Source organism: Cervus canadensis, chromosome 4 (genome assembly GCF_019320065.1).
Source record: "Cervus canadensis isolate Bull #8, Minnesota chromosome 4, ASM1932006v1, whole genome shotgun sequence".
Classification (NCBI taxonomy): domain Eukaryota; kingdom Metazoa; phylum Chordata; class Mammalia; order Artiodactyla; family Cervidae; genus Cervus; species Cervus canadensis.
The window spans coordinates 72,282,308-72,307,119 of record NC_057389.1 but is presented as its reverse complement, the minus strand read 5'-3'; positions in this window follow the sequence as shown (position 1 = coordinate 72,307,119).

Genomic DNA, 24,812 nt, shown 5'->3' with positions numbered 1-24,812 from the left:
AACACTGACTTCTTCTAAATGGGTTTTTGATACTCTCAGTGTGGAGGGAAGATGGCTCCTTAAATAACCCACAAGGCCCTTTGTTGTTTGGGTCCTAATAACTATAGTGAGCTGCTTCATTTCCTTGTACTTAACATTGTCCTGCCCATCACAGTTAATTTCCACATGTTGTTTCCTCTGTCTGAAATTATTTTCCCTCTCATCTTTACTTGATTAACATAAATCTATCTTATCCATCATATTTCTCTTCTAGTTCCAGTTCAGTCGCTCAGTCATGTCCGACTCTTGGTGACCTCATGAACCGCAGTATGCCAGGCCTCCCTGTCTATCACCAGCTCCTGGAGTCCAACCAAACCCATGTCCATTGAGTTGGTGGTGCAATCCAACCATCTCATCCTCTGTCGTCCCCTTCTCCTCCTGCCCTCTATCTTTCTCAGCATCAGGGTCTTTTCAAATGAGTCAGCTCTTCGAATCAGGTGGCCAAAGTATTGGAGTTTCAGCTTCAGCATCAGTCCTTCCAATGAACACCCAGGACTGATCTCCTTTAGAATAGACTGGGTGGATCTCCTTGCAGTTCAAGGGACTCTCAAGAGTCTTCTCCAACACCACAGTTCAAAAGCATCAATTCTTCTATGCTCAGCTTTCTTTATAGTTCAAATCTCACATCCATACTTTACTACTGGAAAACCATAACCTTGACTGGACGGACCTTTGTTGACAAAGTAATGTCTCTGCTTTTTAATATGCTATCTAGGTTGGTCATAACTTTCCTTCCAAGGAGTAAGCGTCTTTTAATTTCATGGCTGCAATCACCATCTACAGTGATTTTGGAGCCCAGAAAAATAAAGTCAGACACTGTTTCCCCATATATTTGCCATGAAGTGATGGGATCAGGTGCAATGATCTTTGTTCTCTGAATGTTGAGCTTTAAGCCAACTTTTTCACTCTCCTCTTTGACTTTCATCAAGAGACTCTTTAGTTCTTCTTCGCTTTCTGCCATAAGGGTGGTGTCATCTGCATATCTGAGGTTATTGAACTTTCTCCCAGCAATCTTGATTCCAGCTTGTGTTTCCTCCAGCTCAGCATTTCTCATGATGTACTCTGCATATAAGTTAAATAAGCAGGGTGACAATATACAGTCTTGACGTACTCCTTTTCCTATTTGGAACCAGTCTGTTCACGTCCAGTTCCAGTCTTACTTCCTGACGTGCAAACAGGTTTCTCAGGAGGCAAGTCAAGTGGTCTGGTATTCCCATCTCTTTCAGAATTTTCCACATTTTATTGTGATCCACACAATCAAAGGTTTTGGCATAGTTACTAAAGCAGAAATAGATGTTTTTCTGGAACTCTCTTGCTTTTTCGATGATCCAATGGATGTTGGCAATTTGATCTCTGGTTCCTCTGCCTTTTCTAAAACCATATTGAATATCTGGAAGTTCATGGTTCATGTATTGCTGAAGCCTGGCTTGGAGAATTTTGAGCATTACTTTACTAGCGTGTGAGATGAGTGCAATTGTGCAGTAGTTTGAGCATTCTTTGGGATTGCCTTTCTTTGGGATTGGAATGAAAACTGACCTTTTCCAGTCCTGTGGCCACTGCTGAGTTTTCCAAATTTGCTGACATGTTGAGTGTAGCACTTTCACCGCATCATCTTTCAGGATTTGGAATAGCTCAACTGGAATTCCATCACCTCCACTACCTTTGTTTGTAGTGATGCTTTAGGCAATTCAAAACCTGAATTGCCTAGTGGTTTTCCCTACTTTCTTCAATTTCAGTCTGAATTTGGCAATAAGGAGGTCATGATCTGAGCCACGGTCAGCTCCTGATCTTGTTTTTGCTGACTGTATAGAGCTTCTCCATCTTTGACTGCAAAGAATATAATCAGTCTGATTTTGGTGTTGACCATCTGGTGATGTCCATGTGTGGAGTCTTCTCTTGTGTTGTTGGAAGAGAGTGTTTTCTATGACCAGTGTGTTCTCTTGGCAGAATTGTATTAGCCTTTGCCCTGCTTCATTCTCTACTCCGAGACCAAATTTGCCTGTTACTCCAGATATTTCTTGACTTCCTACTTTTGCATTCTAGTCCCCTATAATGAAAAGGACATCTTTTGGAGATGTTAATTCTAAAAGGTCTTGTAAGTCTTCATAGAACCGTTCAACTTCAACTTCTTCAGCATTACTGGTTGGGGCATAGACTTGGATTACCGTGATATTGAATGGTTTGCCTTGGAAACAAATGGAGATCATTCTGTCGTTTTTGAGACTGCATCCAAGTACTGCATTTCAGACTCTTTTGTTGACTGTGATGGCTACTCCATTTCTTCTAAGGGATTCCTGCCCACAGTAGTAGATATAATGGTCATCTGAGTTAAGTTCACCCATTCCAGTCCATCCTAGTTCTCTTGGCCAGGTCAAACTGTCCATTTGCCATGTTAGTTTGAACCTTTGTCATAATATAGTTAATAGTTGTAAATTATATATTTATTTAATATTCTGTTACATGAGAAATAATTTAATGTACAGTTTTTGTCTTAATTAATAAGCAACTTTATGGCAAGTTTGTTGTGTTACCATTATATTATCTGTTGCAAGGTCAAAATCATGTATTTGAATAGGGTTACCTCTGATTATTTTTGGAATGAGATGAAGTAAAAATGAAATAAATAGGTCTTCTAGAGAAACACAATACCTGTTATCTCAAGGTCTCTTGTTTTCTTATCAGTTGGTCTATATGTCTAAATTTCTAAATCTATGGTTAGATGCCATCTTTGGGTATGATTTTCCCAACTGATAAGGAAGCAAGAGACCTTGAAATAATAGGCATTGTGCTGTTCAGTGTGATAGTCATTAGCCACTTGTGGTTATATATACATAAATTTCAATTCATTAAAATTAAATTATTTAAACATATGGCTTCTCAGTCATACGAGCCATATTTCAAGTGCTTAATAACCAAAACATTGATTGTGCAGCTACAAAACATTTCTATCACTGCAAAAACTAGCATATAGCATTGCCCTAGATAGCTTCTACTAAGGATAGAAATGTTAAGTGGAATTAGAAAAATAACTGAAAGATTTCTGAGGTAAAATTAATTGCTTTCATAACAAAAGCTCTTAAGAAATTAGAAGTAAATTTTAATGAATTTCCCTTAAGCAGTTTGTGCTGGCTTGTAAAATATAGTCATATCTTTCCTGAAGCCCCTTTCTCCTCAGAGAATTCTATTTATAAATATGTGAAAATTTCCTGATGTTTTCTACCAGGTAAACTGAAGACGAAATTCAAAACCTTTCACTAATCCGCAGGATGCAGTTGTAATAAAATTGGACTTGATATTTTCTAGCTGTAAATATTTATCTAGAAAGTTGTGCTCTCCTTTAAAATTTAGGATTTTCTATTAGATATGGTTTGCACAGATGAGATCTCCATCCCTTTCATCCCTGTTTATTTTCATAAGGGACTCTTTTCACTTCTTTTCTCATCAGTATATTTAAAGGAAAAGTCAGCAGGTGCATTTGTATTTTTTCACAGAATAAAGTTAAAGCTCCACATGAAATCTTTGGAGGTCATAAATTCAGTCATCTGACATATACTCACAGAAACTGTTCTTTGTTTTGAGTCTTGTGCTAGACTGTGGTGAGAAGGGGAAGTAAGAATTAGTCAGAAGAAGGAGGGCACTGGTCAAGACAGAGTATTTTGGGTAGAGGTGAATAACTTGAGCAAAGGACTAAGAAGTGAGAAGTCTATACAAAACTTCAAGTAATTGTGTCTGGCTGAGTTATGACATAGTTACCACCAGGCACTTTTTATGGATGAAGAAAAGGATGCAGAGAGGAAACATACTCACACTTTTGTGGGGAGTTATTACCAGAGACTGAGGCAGAACACAGGTGTTTGGGAATGAACCCACTGTTCATCCCTTTGAAACTTGATTTTTCTGGTAGACTGAAAAGCATCTAGAGACACTCATCAATATGCCCTCTGAGGCTTGGGAAAAATAGAAACTCTTGAGCACCTCAAACAAATGACTCGGACCTAAGAGTTTAAGGTTTGGGTTGGGAAAGATTGCGTAAGATGGAGCTCTGAAATCAGAGAAACTGAGCTCAAGCTCTGGCCCTGTTTTCTACTAGCTGTGCAACTTTGGACCAGTCTTTGATTTGTGGGTCTCAGCTTTTCAGTCAGTAAAATGTTGCTAAAAACAACAAAATCCAACTCATAAAGGGCCAAACATGAGCTGGATTTTTAGAAGTTATTTATAATCTAGAATTTTAAGATATTCTTAGGGGGTAGCAATGGATACAGATATCCTAGGAGATGAAACCACATATGAGAAAATGCAGGATCATCAAGGAGTTGTATTTGGGGACAGTGAAAAAGTTGGTGTAGCTGGAACATAGGATGTGGATATTTGTGTGTAAGGTCAGTGGACGGAGAAGGCAATGGCTCCCCACTCCAGTACTCTTGCCTGGAAAATCCCATGGGCAGAGGAGCCTGGTGGGCTGCAGTCCATGGGGTCGCGAAGAGTCGGACATGACTGAGTGACTTCACTTTCACTTTTCACTTTCATGCATTAGAGAAGGAAATGGCAACCCACTCCAGTGTTCTTGCCTGGAGAATCCCAGGGGTGGGGGAGCCTGGTGGGCTGCCATCTATGGGGTCACACAGAGTCGGACACGACTGAAGCAACTTAGCAGCAGCAGCAGCAAGGTCGGTGGAAGCTGCAGGAAGTGGTGAGAGATGAAGCTAAAGAAATAATGTGAGGTCACAGAACCAGCAACACTTTCAAGATGAAACTTCATATTATCCCTGTATTTTCAGTGCCTCACAGAGACTAGACACTTAAATCCATGCTTTTGAAGTAGAGGGCAGATAAATATGTGGGTAGATGGATGAATAAATGGGTGGATAGATGGATAGTGAGTAATTTTAGCTGAAGTAAGGACATTATGTATAAAGCTCCTAGTTTTGATCATATTCTTTAGCTTTTTGAGGCACTAGAAAAATTTTTAAAGCAGGAAAATCAGGTGACCAAATTTGCATTTTTATATTATAGTTGAAGTGGTATGGAGAACTAACTGGAGTGAGGAGGGAATATGGGCAGGATAATTACAAAGGAGGTTGTTAGGATATTCAAGACAAGAGATCTAAATGCTGTAAGTTGAGAAGTAGAGAAGAAATGAAATTTAAGAGTATTTCAGTATTTCTATTTAAAGGGGATAGAAAGTATAAACGTGTTTACATGGGGCAGGAAACATGAGACAAATGAAGCTCCTCAACTGGAAAAATAATGAGAATTTTTTTCAAATTATTTTCCATAATAGGTTATTACAAGGTATTGAATATAGTTTCCTATGCCATATAGTCAAGTTTTACTGTTTCTTTTATATATAGTATCATGTATCTGTTAATCTCCAATTCCCAATTTCTCCTCCCCACCTACCCTTTCCCCTTTGGTAATCATAAATTTATTTTCTAGGTTTGTAAATCTGTTACATAAATCAGTTCATATGTGGCTTTTTTTATTCCACATATAAGTGACTTCCCTGGTGGCTCAGACGGTAAAGTGCCTTCAATATGGGAGACCTGGTTTCGATCCCTGAGTCAGGAAGATCCCCTGGAGAAGGAAATGACAACCCACTCCAGTACTCTTGCCTGGAAAATCCCATGGACAGAGAAGCCTTGTAGACTACAGTCCATGGGGTCACAGAGTCAGACACGGCTGAGCGACTTCGCTTTCACTTTCACTTTATAAGTGACATCATGTGATATTTTTCCTTGCCTAACTTCACATGATATGATAATCTCTAGGCACATCCATGTTGCTGCAGATGGCATTATTTCATTCTTTTTTATGACTGGATAATATCCCATTGCGTATATGTATGTGCAAAAACTATGTGTAAACATATACATATGTGTGTATACACACATATATACGCCACGTTTTCCTTATGCATTCATCTGTTCATGGACATTTAGATTGCTTCCATGTCTTGGCTATTATAATAGTGCTGCTGTGAACACTGAGGTTCACATATCTTTTCAAATTAGAGTCTTCATCTTTTCTAGATTTATATCCAAGAGTAGAATTACTGGATCATATGGTAACTCTGTTTTCAGTTTTTTAAGGAACCTCCATACTATTCTCCATAGTAGCGGCACCAATTTACATTCCCATCAACCGTGTAGGAGGGTTCCTTTTTCTCCACATCCTTGCCAGTGTTTATTATTTGTAGACTTATTGATGACCACTCTGACAAGTGTGAGGTGATACCTCATTTTAGTTTGATTTTCATTTCTGTAATAATTCAGTTCCGTTCAGTTCAGTCGCTCAGTCGTGTCCGACTCTGCGACCCAATGAATCGCTGCGCGCCAGGCTTCCCTGTCCATCACCAACTCCTGGAGTTTACTCAAACTCATGCCCATTGAGTCGGTGATGCCATCCAACCATCTCATCTTTTGTCATCCCCTTCTCTTCCTGCCCCCAATCCCTCCCAGCATCAGGGTCTTTTCCAATGAGTCAACTCTTTGCATGAGGTGGCCAAAGTACTGGAGTTTCAGCTTCAGCATCAGTCCTTCCAATGAACACCCAGGACTGATCTCCTTTAGGATGGACTGGTTGGATCTCCTTGCTGTCCAAGGGACTCTCAAGAGTCTTCTCCAACACCACAGTTCAAAAGCATCAATTTTTCAGCGCTCAGCTTTCTTCATAGTCCAACTCTCACAACCATACATGACCACTGGAAAAACCATAGCCTTGACCAGACGGACCTTTGTTGGCAAAGTAATGTCTCTGCTTTTTACTATGCTATCTAGGTTGGTCATAACTTTCCTTCCAAGGAGTAAGCGTCTTTTAATTTCATGGCTGCAGTCACCATCTGCAGTGATTTTGGAGCCCCCAAAAAATAAAGCCTGACACTGTTTCCACTGTCTCCCCATCTATTTCCCATAATTAGTGTTGAACAAAATCTTTTCATGTGACTGTTGTCCATGTCTAAATCCATTTTGATATCAAACTGTATGATCTCATGTTATCACTTCAGCAACTTTTTTCAGTTAACTCCCCAGTACTCTGTCCTTCACATCCTAAGCTGTGTTGTGTCTGCTCCCTTATCCCTTGTTGGGTTATAATTGACTGCTCACTTGTGTGTAACCCTTACTAAACTGTGTGGGGCTTCCCCTGTGGCTCTGCAATGCAAGAGACCTGGGTTTGATCCCTGGGTTGGGAAGATCCCCCAAGACAGGAATGACTACACACTCCAGTATTCTTTCCTGGAGAATCCCATGGACACAGGAACCTGGAGGGATACGGTCCATGGGGTCACATAGAGTTGGACAGTACTGAGTGACAAAATGTAAACTGCTTACTCTTTAAAGGCAACACTATATCTCATTCTTTCTTTTATCCCCAGCTTCTAAACCGGTACCCAACATACAGCAGGTATTCAACAAATGTTTTTAAAATTACTAATGAATATATGAATGAATAAACTTCTAACTAGGGGACACTTTGTCACCCAAAGTTCTAAATACCTTGTTTGGTTACCATTCTGGCATCATCTCTAAGTTTTCTTTTGTGCTGGCTTCTGAGATACTAAGACTCTTTGGAGGGAATTTTCTACACCAACTCCTTCTCAGTACTATTGTTTCTTGGGTTGGATAGTGGAGGGCTTCTGCCTGAGACTTGAAAACTCTAAAAATACCTCAGGTTCAGTATGTGATCCACCCTTATTCAAGGATTACCAGACGAAACTGTGTAACAGAAAGCCAAATCTGAAATGTCACACATGGAAAGCAAAGCAAACAAAACTCTGATGAATGTAGTGCTTTATAGGTTATACTTCATGATTACTTTTTTATGAGAAGAGGTTCTTAGGTGATTATGGATTACTGGGAAAGAAATATACAATCATATTTTCAGTACCAATTCCATCTATCTTGCAATAATTGAATTTAAGGATAATGAATACTGTATTGTAAACATCATGTGATGTTTTACATCAATTTAATGCCTAAATTCCCTTGTTTCAAATAAATAAAATGCATTGCCCCGAATATTGAAAAAAAATATTTCAAGATAGTTTCTCCACTACCTGCTTTAATAAATTATTTCACAATAGGGATGCATAAAATAAGTACCTTTAAGAAACAGCAGTTTTGTTTTAATGAAGTTTTATTTTATTTTTTTTTACTGAACAGAAATGTACTTCTTCCCCAGTTTGCACTTGGAATTTATTTATCCTTTTGAATTAGTCAATTTATTTAAATTTTCTGCTAACACTGTGAATATAAATTTTATTAATGTTTTCCTGTATTTTTGTTTTAACTTCAGGAATGATGTATCTAAAATGAAAACACTGGGTGGGTGTACATGCCTCTTATGATCTCAGTTCAGTTCAGCCACTCATTCGTGTCTGACTATTTGTGACCCCATGGACTGCAGTATGCCAGGCTTCCCTGTCCATCACTAACTCCCAGAGCTTGTTCAAACTCATGTGCATGGAGTCGCTGATGCCATCAAACCATCTCATCCTCTGTCATCCCCTTCTCCTCCTGCCTTCAATCTTTCCCAGCATCAGGTCTTTTCCAATGAATCAGTTCTTTACATCAGGTAGCCAAAGTATTGAAGTTTCAGCTTCAGCATCGGTCCTTCCAATGAATATTCAGGACTTATTTCCTTTAGGATTGACTGGTTTAATCTCCTTGCAGTCCAAGGGATTCTCAAGAGTCTCCTCTGACACCACAGTTCAAAAGCATCAGTTCTTCGGCTCTCAGCTTTCTTTGTAGTCAAACTCTCACATCCATATATAGCTATTGGAAAAACCATAGCTTTGACTAGATGAACCTTTGTTGGCAAAATAATGTCTCTGCCTTTTAATATGTTGTGGAGGTTAGTCCAAACTTTTCTTCCAAGGAGCAAGCATCTTTTAATTTCATGGCTGTAGTCACCATCTGCAGTGAGTTTGGAGCCCCCCAAAATAAAGCCTGTCACTGTTTCCATTGTTTCCCCATCTATATGCCTTGAGGTGATGGAACTGGATACCACGATCTTAGTTTTTTGAATGTTGAGTTTCAAGCCAGTTTTTTCACTCTCCTCTTTCACTTTCATCAAGAAGCTCTTTAGTTCTTCACTTTCTGACTTAAGGGTGGTGTCATCTGTGTATCTGAGGTTGTGGATGTTTCTCCCTGCAATCTTGATCCCAGCTTGTGCTTCATCCAGCCTGGCATTTCTCATGATGTACTCTGCATATAAGTTAAATAAGCAGGGTGATATCATATAGCCTTGACATACTCCTTTCCGGATTTGGAACCAGTCTGTTGTTCCATGTCCGGTTCTAACTGTTCTTACGCTCTACCTGGTTCTAGAAGAATCTGCTTAGTCCCACCGCCTCTCTCAACCTGCGAGTATGGCTAAAGGAAATTAAAGAACTTTGATCCTGAGTGCATAGGTCAGTTTGCCAATATAATTTTCACTGAACAGTTGTTTCACTGAACTAAAGTTGTACTTTAGAACTAAAACAGTAGTTTCACTGAACTAAAGCTGAACAGTTGCTACTTCTGTGGGTGAAATGCTACTGTGATCCAAGTATAGCAACAGAGGAAGGGGATTTTAGATTAACTACTGTGCTTCAGCCATGTCTGCCGAGACCAGTTTCTCAGTAGCTGAAGGCCACGCCTATAGTCAAGGCATCGAGATGGTACCAAGTCAGGCTGAACTCTCTTTCACAGAACTGTCATAAATGCATGGAAATTCGCTGACATAGAGAGCACAGGAGACTGAAACTTTGAAGGTAGGGAGACATTTTGCTTCCATTTCTCTCTGGTGGGCTTCTGCATCCCATCCAGGAAACTGAGCTTCAGATCATATTATTTAGCCATAAAAAGGAATGAAATTTTGCTATTTGCAACAACATGAGTGGAGGGTATTATGCTTAGTGAAATAGAAAAAGAAAAATACTCTACTTACCACTGATATGTGGGATCTAAAAAATAAATGAATGTAACAAAATAGAAAGAGACTCACAGAGAGAACAAATTAGTGGTCACCTGTGGGGATAGAGAAGGTTGAAGAAACAACATAGGGATAGGGAAATAAGAGCTACAAACTACTACTACAAATAAACAAGCTATAAGGATGGATTTTACCACACAGGGAATATCACCAATATTTTATAATAGCTTTAAATGGATTATAATCTAAAAATGTTGAATCATTACATTGTACATCTGAGACTAATATAATAATGTGAATCAACTATAATTTTTTTAAAGTTACAAATAAGTCTGTAAATGAAGGATCCCATTTATATATGTTATTAGGTATGCTAAATTCAAATTCTGGAACAGAAGCTAGAACAATTTAGTTTCTTAAAATGACCTCAACAAATATACTCTTGATTAAATTAAAACCTGCTTTAATGAACCTATTTGAATCACTCTTTATGACCACACATTTATTTTACAAGTATATTCACACTAATATACACACACAAACACACACACCTTATTCAGTTAAAGTTATATTAAAAAGAAAGACTGTGTTTGTAATGACAGGCGAACTATTTTTAAAATGTCTACAAGTGCATTCATAATCTTTCAAGTCAAATCCATGTGACAGATAATACTTATAAAAGAAATATCTTGCAAATGTTTATGCCCTTCTGTTTGTAGTTATAAAAGTGCTTGCCAATGTTTAGCAACTGGCAATAGCTTATGGAAATGTTAGCCAAGCAAGTCTTCTGCTATTATTGGCTGAAGTCAATACATATTTTATAGCCAGTGCTTCAAGCTAACCTTTTCATAAAGGTGCGTTGACAAAAGAGTAAACATCTCCAGTTAGAACTTAAGACAGGTATGTGACTGGATAAAGTTGATGCTTTTTATTTTATTTTGTTATTGTGTGATTTATAGGCATATTTTCATGTTGTATAAAAGTGCATATAAAACTTTAAGTTACATAGCAGGGGTGTTTGTTAATGATTCACTTTTTCTTGCATATCAGAGATGAAAACGATAAAAATGCTAGGCTCATATACTTTATAATCAGCCATCCTTAAGGAATTATTCCCCAAACATATATTACTATGATCATCATCCAGCATGTCAGATAATTCTAGTATGATTTTTGCAAATAAGTGTTTTTTATTTTCAAAGCTGTCTTACAAGTTTTGGTAAAATTAGCCACTTTTGCATCATTTTACATTTCTATTAAATTTTGTCCAGATTATGCAATAATTCTATGTTTTCTTTGCTTCATTGCCACTTCTGAGACAGTAACAAGATGGAGAGATTTAACAGCTAGAATATTTAGTGACATACAAAACTTTCTAAAGATTTTATGTATGAGAATTGGGCAGTGATTCCATTTTTCCCCTCCCTGACCAATCAAATGACAGAAAATTTTAAGGTACAAAACAACAGCAACTGTTATTCTTTATAAAGTACAAATCATACTTAAATCTCTGGTTCATTTTGTGATATGTACAATGAAAAGAACAGAAACTAATTTAGGATTAATCACACGTCATGAATTTCTAACTATAATAAAATGGGGAAACAGTACATTAGAATAGTAGGTGTGACCACTGCTATTTTAAGTCCACGGTAATTTTAGAGAAGGTACATCATTTTATGGATTAGATATTCTTGTTTCATTACTATGGAGAAATAGCTAATAAGGTAAAGATTTAGGTTAAAATCTACGGACTGGTTTGGGAATTTCCATGTATCTGGACACAGAGCTCTTTTTTCTATTTTAAATTCACTTTCTTAGCCCACAGATAGGGAACCTGTGATGTTATCAATGAATCACCTATACTTACAGTTATTGAGTCAGTTGCCAATGTTTCTTCCTCTGGGGAATTACCTCTGCCTACCTTTTTTCCTAAGAAAGGAAAAAAGCTCTTTCTCTGAAATGTATCTCTCTTGAAGTCAACATTAAATCTGTTGATGTCAATGCCTCTTATGATTCTAATAAATTATGACCCAAAAGGCAGTAGTCTCTTTCAATGCATTGTAATTCTTGCATCTCTATTTTGCCACAGGTAACCTGGGAATCTTGTATCTAGCTCATCTGATGCTATTTCAACTCAGTGAAGAGTTAGGACTGAGAGGAAGGGATACCTATGAATGTGTCAGTAATTGCTTAGCACCTGCTGACATGAAGAACAGTTGAACTGGCAGTGGCTTGGCAGTTGAGCCTCAAGGTAAAGATGCTTTCAGCTAAAAAGTAGTAAAGCTGGGATGACACCTGAAAGCCTGCAACTGTGTTGGAATGAACAAGAAGCATACAGATTCTGTGTGTGTGTGTGTGTGTGTGTGTGTGTGTGTGTGTGTGTGTGTGTAATGCTTTTTGATCGTGCCTCCTTTATTTTGATGAAGTCAAGCCTTCTTCCCTTCTATTTGTGACGGTTTATTCTAATGATGCTTACTAATGCCTGAAGAAAGCATGAGCACTTTGATCTCAAATTTTTGAAATAGCAAGAGAAATGTTCTTGTTCTACTGAACTCAAACTGACAATTATAATCCTTTAGAACAATATTTATCTTAGGGAAAAAGCATCACAATAGAAATTTTCTTATGAATATATAGCTAAAAAATGGGTGAATCTTCACTTATGTTCAGCTTTTCTTAGTTCATTTATCATCATCCTCATCACCATTATCATCATTATTATACTGATGAGAATGACCACAGTAATGTAGAAGAACAGCTTTTCACAAATGAAAAAATACCAGAAACTTTTGACTGAGGATGTATTTCTTGTTTGATCACCAGTGGAATCACAATAAGAAAAAGAAAGGAAATTCTTCCTCCCTTACGGAGCATGGCTTTGTGTTCTAAGTAGAGCTAGCAGGCTATTTCTGAAGGTCTGACTAAACTATACCTGGGAAATGCATCACCATGTTACCGAAGTCATAGAAGGAAAAAGGGTGACATAGTCAATTGAAAAACGTGTGTTCCTCTGTGGAGGTGAGTGTCAGAATGGGGAAAGAGCCGTTTGTAGGATTATTCAGGTGGTACAGATTAGAACTCTGGCCAGATGCTGGGTCTTTTGTAGATGGGTGACTCTGCTGAGTGGGTGTTTGGGAGACCTGGCAATTAAATAATGTGACCTTGGGCACCATGCCCATAACTTGAAAGGGATTGCTGAGTGGGCACTGTGGCAACGACTCAGACGAATGGGGTCTGGGAGATGGTAATGGATGAGAATCCAAAGGATGCAATGTATCACAGGACCTGAGTAATGCAGTAACACTGTGGCCTGAAGCCTGGGTCATCCTCTGTGAGTTTTCCAGGATATCCCAAGTCCGGGAATTCACAGTGTGTGATTTGATGGGGTCTGAAAGGAGCTCAGGTGATGCCTGAGTTCGGGCTTTGTGAGGATCTTGATTTACAGGCTGTTAAAGCCAGATTTTCTTTACTTCAGAAAAATGGGGAACAGTGGCATTTCTTGCTCTTGGAATATTGTGGGGCAACTAATACTTGCTTTATTAAGAACAATTGCATTAGTATCCTGCTGTGTGCTTATGTACACGTCATAATGCTTGCAAAAACCTTGTTAGGTAAGTTTCTCTTGATTTTCTTAGATATACTTATGTGTCTATTATGCTACTCATTACATCAATACTGTAGTTATATAACCAAAAACTTATTTATTTGGTAAATATTTATTGTTTGCCTACTAATATGTCAAGCACTGCTCTAGGTGTTTGAAATAAATAAGAGAAACAAGGTCCCTGCTGTCTAAAATATGAAGAGGCTAAACATAGGCATTTTGGTAAGAAGGACCATGTACTATTTACCCTATTATTCACAGGTACCTGGAAGTAGAATAAGGCAATTAGCATTTTTTGTGCACTTATTTTTTTTTCCCTTTAGTAAGCATGTTTGTATTGTATATAGAATACAGCCTTAACAGTAAAAGAGTTTATTGGAACAATTCTAGGACAGCCCTAGTGATCAAAGGATGAGAACTGTGGGACCTCAATCTCTTTTTAACTGTCAGTTATATTAGCTTTGTTCTTTCCTGCTACACACAGTCTCTCTGTACTTGGTGGGACATTTGTAACCAGCATTTCCGGATTTGTTCTCTTCCAGTTTCATGATCTGATAGGCAAAGAGACATTTGTCCCAGCGGTAACTGTCCTGACTTTGGGACAAATGCCCAACCCTGGAAATTTACCAGGAGAATGAGGCCGCTATGACAGATCTAGCTGGGCCTAGTGATCACCTCTATGTTTAGCACACAGGGCTAGCTAGTTCCCAGAAGGCAGAGCCTGAACTGGGTATATATCAGGTAGACTAACACAGCTACCCCACATAATTCTTATAGCAACTCTCTCAACAGGTATATCATATTCCATATTTTACAAAAACTGAGTTTTGTCTCAAGGCCATTAAATAAGTTAACTACATTCACTCAGCTTGTGGAAGTGAGATTCAAACCCTGCTCTGACCAGCTAGAAACCTAATTTTTGCTATGCTGTACTATTTCCATGATGCCTGGAACATGATGGCTCCTAAGTAATACTCACTGAATAAATACATAAATAACAAACTGTATGTGGCTAGGGTAATCCAGAAGAAACTATGCACTTCTTACCCAGAATTTAAATTGTAATATATGTGAGCCCATGAATTTTTAGACTTGAAAATGAGTATACTTAATTGATGGATGTATAAATATGTGTATGAACACGCTGTGATATACTCAGGGAACTATGAATTCCAAAGTACAGAAATAATTATTTCAGTGTAAAAAATATTACTATAAATTCTCAGAGGAAACTTTTAAGTTTTGAAATTTCAAAACTCACTTTTATTTTGACAAAATGAGTCAGCTCAAGGCGTTCTCTGGAATACTGAGAAGAATCTTCTTACTAAAATGGCTTCTCCTAGTTAATTGAGACATGGGCCATCACCGCTGAGACTGCTCTTCCCACACTTCCTTCTGAGCTTGTGTCTTCGAGTGGTTAAGTCTATAGGTGAGTTCTGACTGGCTGGCAGCTGTCTCTTTCAGTAACTGTAAGTGAGGATCAGCGTAGGTCCTAAATACTGACTGCAGAAGCTTCTCTAAGGTGTCCCACTGTAAGTACCTTCAAAGAGGTATGCTGCTAAGATGCAGTTTACAAAAGCTCAACTTTAGATGACTCAGCCAAAAATAGTCGTACTTATAGAACTGATTGGCATCCTGGTGGTAAAGCAAAGACAGTGAGAGAATGGAAACAGGATCAGACTGGACATTCCTTGTGGAATATCTTCAGGCACCCAAACAAATATTATTTTTTCCTACTTTCTTTCAGTCTGTTATATCACAGATCAGAAAACTTTTTTCAATTAAGGCATTTCCTATAAAGTCTAAAATGTTTCAGGCTTTGTGGGCCATAGATTCTCTGCTGCAGCTACTTAACTGTTGTCATAGAGCAAAAGTAGCCTAAGCACACATAAGCAACTAAACACGGCTGTGTCCTCCAAAAATTAACTTACAGAAACTGGTAGGAGACCATATTTAGCCCACAGCCCATAGTTTGCTGACCCCTCTCTTACATGTAAATGATTATTTCATCCATGTCATCTCCATACAGCTTTAACTATTTCCTATATGCAATCCTCTGTATTAGATAGAAAAGAATGTGAGGATATCGGTAGCTTTGGGAAGTTATAAATCTAGCTTGAAAGACAGAAAAGAAAGCCATAATGTCTCTTAAGTAATGCAACATAAAGTTGTTTTTTTTTTTTTTTTTTTTTTTTTACTTTTTTTTTATTAGTTGGAGGCTAATTACTTCACAACATTTCAGTGGGTTTTGTCATACATTGATATGAATCAGCCATAGATTTACACCTATTCCTAAAGTTTTTTTAAAATTTTAAGGGAGAGATCTTTTCCAGAGCATACAGTTATATGAGAAAGGAGGATCTAAACAGCAAAACTTGAAGAAAAAAAAAGCATAGAGTATGTTAAATGTCTGAAAGTGAAAGTGTTCGTCATTCAGTTGTGATGCTTTGTGACCCCATGGACTGTACCTTGCCAGTCTCCTCTGTCCATGGGATTCTCCAGGCAAAAGTACTGGAGTGGGTGGCCATTTCCTTCTCCAGGGGAATCTTTCCAACCCAGAGATCAAACTGTGTCTCCTGCATTGCAGGCAGATTCTTTACCATCTAAGCCACCATGGAAGCTGTATATAAATGTACATAAGTATAAAAAATGTTTCAGTTCAGTCACTCAGTTATGTCCAACTCTTTGTGACCCCATGAACCGCAGCATGCCAGGTCTCCCTGTCTGTCACCAACTCCTGGGGTCTACCCAAACTCAGATTCATTGAGTCAGTGATGCCATCCAACTATCTCATGTTCTGATGTCCCCTTCTCCTGCTGCCCTCAAACTTTCCTAGCATCAAGGTCTTTTCAAATGAGTCAGCTCTTTGCATCAGGTGGCCAAAGTATTGGAGTTTCAGCTTCAACATCAGGCCTTCCAATGAACACCCAGGACTGATCGCTTTAGGATGGACTGGTTGTATCTCCTTGCAGTCCAAGGGACTCTCAAGAGTCTTCTCCAAAACCACAGTTCAAAAGCATCAATTCTTTGGCACTCAGCTTTCTTCACAGTCCAACTCTCACATCCATACATGACTACTGGAAAAATCATAGCCTTGAGTAGATGGACCTTTGTTGGCAAAGTAGTGTCTTTGCTTTTTAATATGCTATCTAGGTTGGTCATAGCTTTCCTTCCAAGGAGTAAGCGTCTTTTAATTTCATGGCTGCAATCACCATCTGCAATAATTTTGGAGCCCAGAAAAATAAAATCAGCCACTGTTTCCCCATCTATTTGCCATGAAGTGATAGGACTAGATGCCTTGATCTTTGTTTTCTGAATGTTGAGCTTTAAGCCAACCTTTTCACTCTCCTGTTTCATTTTCATCAAGAGGCTCTTTAGTTTCTTCTTGACTTTCTGACATAAGGGTGGTGTCATCTGCATATCTGAGGTTATTGATATTTCTCCCGGCAATCTTGATTCCAGCTTGTGCTTCTTCCAGCACAGCGTTTCTCAAGGGGTACTCTGCATATAAAGTTAAATAAGCAGGGTGACAATATATAGCCTTGACGTACTCCTTTTCCTATTTGGAACCAGTCTGCTGTTCCATGTCCAGTTCTAACTGTTGCTTCCTGACCTGCATACAGGTTTCTCAAGAGGCAGGTCAGGTGGTTGGTATTCCTTTCTCTTGAAGAATTTTCCACAGTTTATTGTGATCCACACAGTCAAAGGCTTTGGCATAGTCAGGGGATGGCAAAAAGCAAAAACAGAAACAAAAGTAAGGATATGCTTAATAAAAATTCATTATGACTTGCATCTTGAACAGTATGAAGAAGTTGGGTTCAGATTGTGTAGGATATTGAGTGCTAGGTTAATAAATTTGAGTTTTATTTTTAAGCAATGAGAAATTTGTGAGGACTTGAAAAAAGCAGGGGAGTGATGTAAACTTTATAGAAATTGAATGTGCAGCTTTTATTTATAGAAGATGAATGTGCAGTTTGCAAATAGTTTGAATTGCAGGCAGAGAGTTTAAAAGTGCAGAGATAGGTGGGAAGTAATTGGAATTGTCCAAATGAATGGAGTGACTATTTGGATCAAAATATTGGGAAGTGTAGACATCTTTTACTACTGTGATTGTGTAACTATTGCTCACTTAAAGCTATTGTGTCATGATTGATCAACAGAAAACTAAGAGGATTCTATAACACCAAAACTGCCATTTAATAGGAAAACATCTAATCACTTTTTAAAATCCAGATGTGTGTCAGAATTATTTTGGAATTCTTTGAAAAATACAAATGCCCATGTTTTGCTGCTTTTTTTCCTCCGAAGCTCCCGATATGTTTCTAATGAGCAGCCGTGTTTAAAAACAATGGGACTATAGGATGATCTTTTCCTTTTATCTAGTTTGTTTCACTTCTCCTATTTCATATTCAGTGCTCCATTCCATTTAGCTTATGTTTTCCAGTTTCTCTGTCTCTTCTTTTTATTTTTTTGTTGTTGTTGTTCTTTCTTAATCCTTATGAAGCACAGTAGAAAAGCTTTTGTATACATATATATAAATAGTATGTATAATATATATCTATATATATTTTAAAAAAACAGAAATTTTTACCTAACTACAAAATTTGATATTTTGATTCTACTTGTTTGTCTCAGTATGAATAAAATGCTAGACTTATAATTAAAAAAATAGATATGCAACAAGCAACAAAGGCTTACTGTATAGCACAGGGAACTATAGTCAATATCTTGTAATAACCTATAAAGGAAAATAATCTCAAAAGTAATATATGTGTATGTGTATAAATGAATCTTCTTGCTGTGCATCTGAAACATTGTAAGTCAACTATACTTCATATACTAATGCATATATATGGAATTTAGAAAGATGGTAACAATAACCCTGTATGCGAGACAACAAAAGAGACACAGATGTATTGAACAGTCTTTTGGACTCTGTGGGAGAGGGCGAGGGTGGGATGATTTGGGAGAATGGCATTGAAACAGGTAAGTTATCATATGTGAAACAAATCGCCAGTCCAGGTTCAGTGCATGATACAGGGTACTCGGGGCTGGTGCACTGGGATGACCCAGAGGGATGGGATGGGGAGGGAGTTGGGACCAGGGTTCAGGATGGGGAACATGTGTACACCCATGGAGGATTCAAGTCAATGTATGGCAAAACTTATACAATGTTGTAAAGTACAATTAATTAATTAATTAAAAAATAAAAATAAAAAAAAATTTAGTCCATCTAAATATGTAAATTTTTTAACCTTTATGCCTGCTGAATGAAAAATTTGGCTTAAAGCTCAACATTCAGAAAACTAAGATCATGGCATCTGGTCCAATCACTTCATGGCAAATAGATGGAGAAACAGTGGAAACAGTGGCAGAGTTTATTTTCTTGGGCTCCAAAATCACTGCAGATGGTGATTGCAGCCATGAAATTAAAAGACTCTTACTTCTTGGAAGAAAAGTTATGACCAACATGGATAGCATATTAAAAATCAGAGACAGGGGGAGGAGCCAAGATGGCGGAGGAGTAGGACGGGGAGACCACTTTCTCTCCTACAAATTCATCAAAAGAATAACTGAATGCAGAGCAAACCTCACAAAACAACTTCTGATCGCTAGCTGAGGTCATCAGGCGCCCAGAAAAGCAGACCATTGTCTTCGAAAGGAGGTAGGACAAAATATAAAAGATAAAAAGTGAGACAAAAGAGCTAAGGACGGAGACCCGTCCCGGGAAGGGAGTCTTGGGCGGCCTTGCTTGGGCTAGGGTCCGGGCCTGAGGGCCCTGGGGACGGTCGGAGGGAGCTTCTGTGAGGTGCTGGCTTGAACTGTGGGAGACCAGGGGAGAGAGGATTGACCGGCCGGAACACACTGCCGGCCGTACGCGGAACAAAGGGACGGAGAAAGTCCCAAGAAGAGGTCGCAGGCTGCGGACCCGCCCAGCCCCGCCGGAGGCAGGAGGCAGGGGGGAGGGGAAGGTCGGGGCGAGACACAGGGCGCAGGCACCCGACCGGCGCGGGCGGGGACTGGGGCTGGGGACGCGGAGGGCGGAAGGCGCACGCACCCGACTGGCGCCAGCGGAAACTGAGACTGGGTCTGCGGAAGGGAGTGAGTGCGCCACACCTGGGGATAGTGCGCCCATCAAGCCCCTCGCTGCCTGGACCGCTCTGACGGGGAAGGCACAGAGAGCAGGCGCAGCTCTTCCTTCTGCGCTTTTGTGTAACACCCGAGGGCTGGAACCTAACGCAGCGCGGGGCACGCTCCATATAGAACAGCCGGGAGCCTGAGCAGCGCAGATGGAGAAAGCAGAGTCAGCCCCTCCCGGCAGCGCCAGCCCGCCCCCGCAGGGCCAGCCCCTCCCCGCAGCGTCAGCCCCGCCCCGCAGCGCAACGGAACTAGCTACCTGAATAAGAGTCCACCTCCGCCCGCCTGTGACAGGGCGGAAATGAGGCTCTGAAGCGACCGGCAAACAGAAGCCAAATAAACAAAGGGAACCGCTTCAGAAGGGACTGGTGCAACAGATTAAAATCCCTGTAGAAAACACCGACGTCACTGGAAGGGCCCTGTAGATATGGAGAAGTGTAAGCTGGAACGAGGAGCTATCTGAAACTGAGCCGAACCCACACTGACCGCAGCAGCTCCAGAGCAACTCCTAGAGATATTTTTACTTTTTTTTTTCCTAAGTAAGGAAAAAAAAAAAAAATTTTTTTTTCCTTTTATATTTTTTCTTTTTTATTTTTTCTCTTTTATTTTCCTTTAAAATTCCCTATTACTCCCCCATTACTCCTTAACTTTCATTTACATAGATTTTTACGATTTTTTTAATTAGGGGAAAAAAAAATTTTTTTTTTTTCTTTCTTTCTTTTTTTTTGTTTTGTTTTGTTTTTTTTCTTTTTCTTTTTTCTTCTTTTTTTTCCTTTCCGTTTTCTCTTTTATTTTCTATTTTTCTTTTTCTCTTATTTTAAAGTCCTCTAGTACTCCTCTACTACTCTTCATTTTCATTTTCACTACACTATAACCTTACCAAAAAAAAAAAAAAGAGAAGCCCTATCTTTAAACCGAAGATTATTCTCTCCCAATCTTGACTCTCTGTTTTCTACCTCAGAACACCTCTATTTCCTCCTTTCCCCTTCTCTTCCCAATCCAATTCTGTGAATCCTTGTAGGTGTCTGAGATACGGAGAACACTCTGGGAACAGACAGCTGCGTAGATCTGTCTCTCTCCTCTTGAGTCCCCCTTTTTCTTTTTTTTTTCATCTCTATCTCCCTCCTCCCTTTTCTCCTGTTCATGTAACTCTGTGAACCTCTCTGGGTGTCCCTAACGGGGGAGAATCTTTTCGCCATTAACCTAGAAGTTTTCTTATCAGGGCTGTATAGTTGGAGAAGTCCTGAGAATACAGGAAGAATAAAACTGAAATCCAGAGGCAGGAAACTTAAGCCCAAAACCTGAGAACACCAGAAAACTCCTGACTACATGGAACTTTAAGCAATAAGTGACCGTCCAAAAGCCTCCATACCTACACTGAAACCAACCACCACCCAAGAGCCAGTAAGTTTTAGAGCAAGACATACCACGCAAATTCTCCAGCAACACAGGAACATAGCCCCGAATGTCAACATACAGGCTGCCCAAGGTGACACCTAACACATAGATCCATCTCAAAACTCATTACTGGGCACTCCATTGCTCTCCAAAAAGAAGAAATCAAGTTCCACGCACCAGTACACTGACGCAAGCTTCCCTAACCGGGAAACCTTGACAAGCCAATCGTCTAACCCCACCCACTGGGTAAATCCTCCACATTAAAAAGGAACCACAGACCTCCAGAATACAGAAAGTCCACTCCAGACACAGCAATCTAAACGAGATGAAAAGGCAAAGAAATACCCAACAGGTAAAGGAACATGAAAAATGCCCACCAAGCCAAACAAAAGAGGAGGAGATAGGGAATCTACCTGAAAAAGAATTTAGAATAATGATAATAAAAATGATCCAAAATCTTGAAAACAAAATGGAGTTACAGATAAATAGCCTGGAGACAAAGATTGGAAAGATACAAGAATTGTTTAATAAAGACCTAGAAGAAATAAAAAAGAGTCAATGAAAAATGAACAATGCAATGAATGAGATCAAAAACACTTTGGAGGGAACCAAGAGTAGAATAACGGAGGCAGAAGATAGGATAAGTAAGGTAGAAGATAAAATGGTGGAAATAAATGAAGCAGAGAGGAAAAAAGAAAAAAGGATCAAAAGAAATGAGGACAACCTCAGGGACCTCTGGGACACTGTGAAACGCCCCAACATTCGAATCATAGGAGTTCCAGAAGAAGAAGACAAAAAGAAGGGCCATGAGAAAATACTCGAGGAGATAATAGCTGAAAACTTCCCTAAAATGAGGGAAGGAAATAGCCATCAAAGTCCAAGGAAACCCAGAGTCCCAAACCAGGATAAACCAGGCGAAACACCCAGACACATATTAATCAAACTAACAAAGAATCAAACACAAAGAACAAATATTAAAAGCAGCAAGGGAAAAACAAAAATAACACACAAAGGGATTCCCATAAGGACTAACAGCTGACCTTCAATAGAAACCCTCCAGGCCAGAAGGGAATGCAGACGTCCTGAAAGTAATGAAAGAGAATAACCTACAAACCTGATTACTGTATCCAGCAAGGACTCATTTCAGATATGCAAGGAGAACTCAAAAGCTTTTACAGATAAGCAAAAGCTGAGGAGATTCAGCCACCCACCAAACCAGCTTCTTCAACAAATGCTAAAGGATCTCTCTAGACAGGAAATGCAGGAAAGGTATTTGTATAAACGTGAACCCAAAACAACAAAGTAAAAATGGCAATTGGGAACACACATCAATAATTACCTTAAATGTAAATTGGTTGAATGCCCCAACCAAAAGACAAAGACTGGCTGAATGGATACAAAAACAAGACCCCTATATATGCTGTCTACAAGAGACCCACCTCAAAACAAGGGACACATACAGACTGAAAGTGAAGGGCTGAAAAAAAATATTTCACGCAAACGGAGACCAAAAGAAAGAAAAAGCTAAGGAGTCGAATACTCATATCAGATAAAATAGACTTTTCAAATAAAAGCTGTGTAAAAAAGAGCAAAGAAGGCACACTACATAATCCTGATCAAAGGCATCAATCCAAAGAAGAAAATATAACAATTATTAGATATATATGCACCAAACATAGGAGCACCACAATATGTAAGGGAAACACTAACGAGTATGAAAGAGGAAATTAATAGTAACACAATAATAGTGGAGACTTTAATACCCCACTCACAACCATGGATAGATCAACTAAACAGAAAATTAACAAGGAAACACAAACCTTAAATGACACAATGGACCAGCTAGACCTAATTGATATCTATAGGACATTTCACCCCAAAACAATCAACTTCACCTTTTCTCAAGTGCACACGGAACCTTCTCCAGAATAGATCACATCCTGGGCCATAAATCTAGTCTTGGAAAATTCAAAAAAATTGAAATCATTCAAGTCATCTTTCTGAACCACAGTGCAGTAAAGATTAAGATTCAATTACAGGAAAAAAATTGTTTAAAAATTAAAACACCTGGAGGCTAAATAAACACCGCTTCTTGGAATAACCAACAAATCATAGAAGAAATCAAAAAAAAAATCAAAATATGTATAGAAATGAATGAAAATGAAAACACAACAACCCAAAACCTATGGGACACTGTAAAAGCAGTGCTAAGGGGAAAGTTCATAGCATTACAGGCTTACATCAAGAAACAAGAAAAAAGCCAAATAAATAACGTAACTCTACACCTAAAGCAATTAGAGAAGGAAGAAATGAAGAACCCCAGGGTTAGTAGAAGGAAAGAAATCTTTAAAATTAGGGCAGAAATAAATGCAAAAGAGACTAAAGAGACCATAGCAAAAATCAACAAAGCTAAAAGCTGGTTTTTTGAAAAAATAAACAAAATTGACAAACCATTAGCAAGACTCGTTAAGAAACAAAGAGAGAAGAACCAAATTAACAAAATAAGAAATGAAAATGGAGAGATCACAACAGACAACACTGAAATACAAAGGATCATAAGAGACTACTACCAGCAGCTCTATGCCAATAAAATGGACAACTTGGATGAAATGGACAAATTCTTAGAAAAGTATAACTTTCCAAAACTGAACCAGGAAGAAATAGAAGATCTTAACAGACCCATCACAAGCAAGGAAATCGAAACTGTCATCAAAGATCTTCCAGCAAACAAAAGCCCAGGACCAGATGGCTTCACAGCTGAATTCTACCAAAAATTTAGAGAAGAGCTAACACTAGCCTTACTCAAACTCATTCCAGGAAAATTGCCGAAGAAGGTAAAACTTCCAAACATCCCATTCTATGAGGGCCACATTCACCCTAATTCCAAACCTGACAAAGATGCCACAAAAAAACGAAAAACTACAGGCCAATATCACTGCATGAACATAGATTTCAAACAATCCTTAACAAAATTCTAGCAAACAGACATCCAACAACATATTAAAAAAATCACTACACCACGAACAAGTGGGCTTTATCCCAGGAATGCAAGGATTCTTTAATATCCACAAATCAATCAATGTAATACACCACATCAACAAATTGAAAGATAAAAACCATATGCTTATCTCAATAGATGCAGAGAAAGCCTTTGACAAAATTCAACACTCATTTATGATTAAAACTCTCAGAAAGCAGGAATAGAAGGAACATACCTCAACATAATAAAAGCTATATATGACAAACCCACAGCAAGCATTACCCTCAATGGTGAAAAATTGAAAGCATTTCCCCTAAAATCAGGAACAAGACAAGGGTGCCCACTCTCACCACTACTATTCAACATAGTTTTGGAAGTTTTTGCCACAGCAATCAGAGCAGAAAAAGAGAAGTAAAAGGAATCCAGACAGGAAAAGAAGAAGTGAAACTCTCACTGTTTGCAGATGACATGATCCTCTACATAGAAAACCCTAAAGACTCTACCAGAAAATTACTAGAGCTAATCAATGAATATAGTAAAGTTGCAGGATATAAAATTAACACACAGAAATCCCTTGCATTCCTATACACTAACAATGAGAAAACAGAAAGAGAAATTAAGGAAACAATACCATTCACCTTTGCAACAAAAAGAATAAAATACTTAGGAGTATATCTACCTAAAGAAACAAAAGACCTATACATAGAAAACTATAAAACACTGATGAAAGAAATCAAG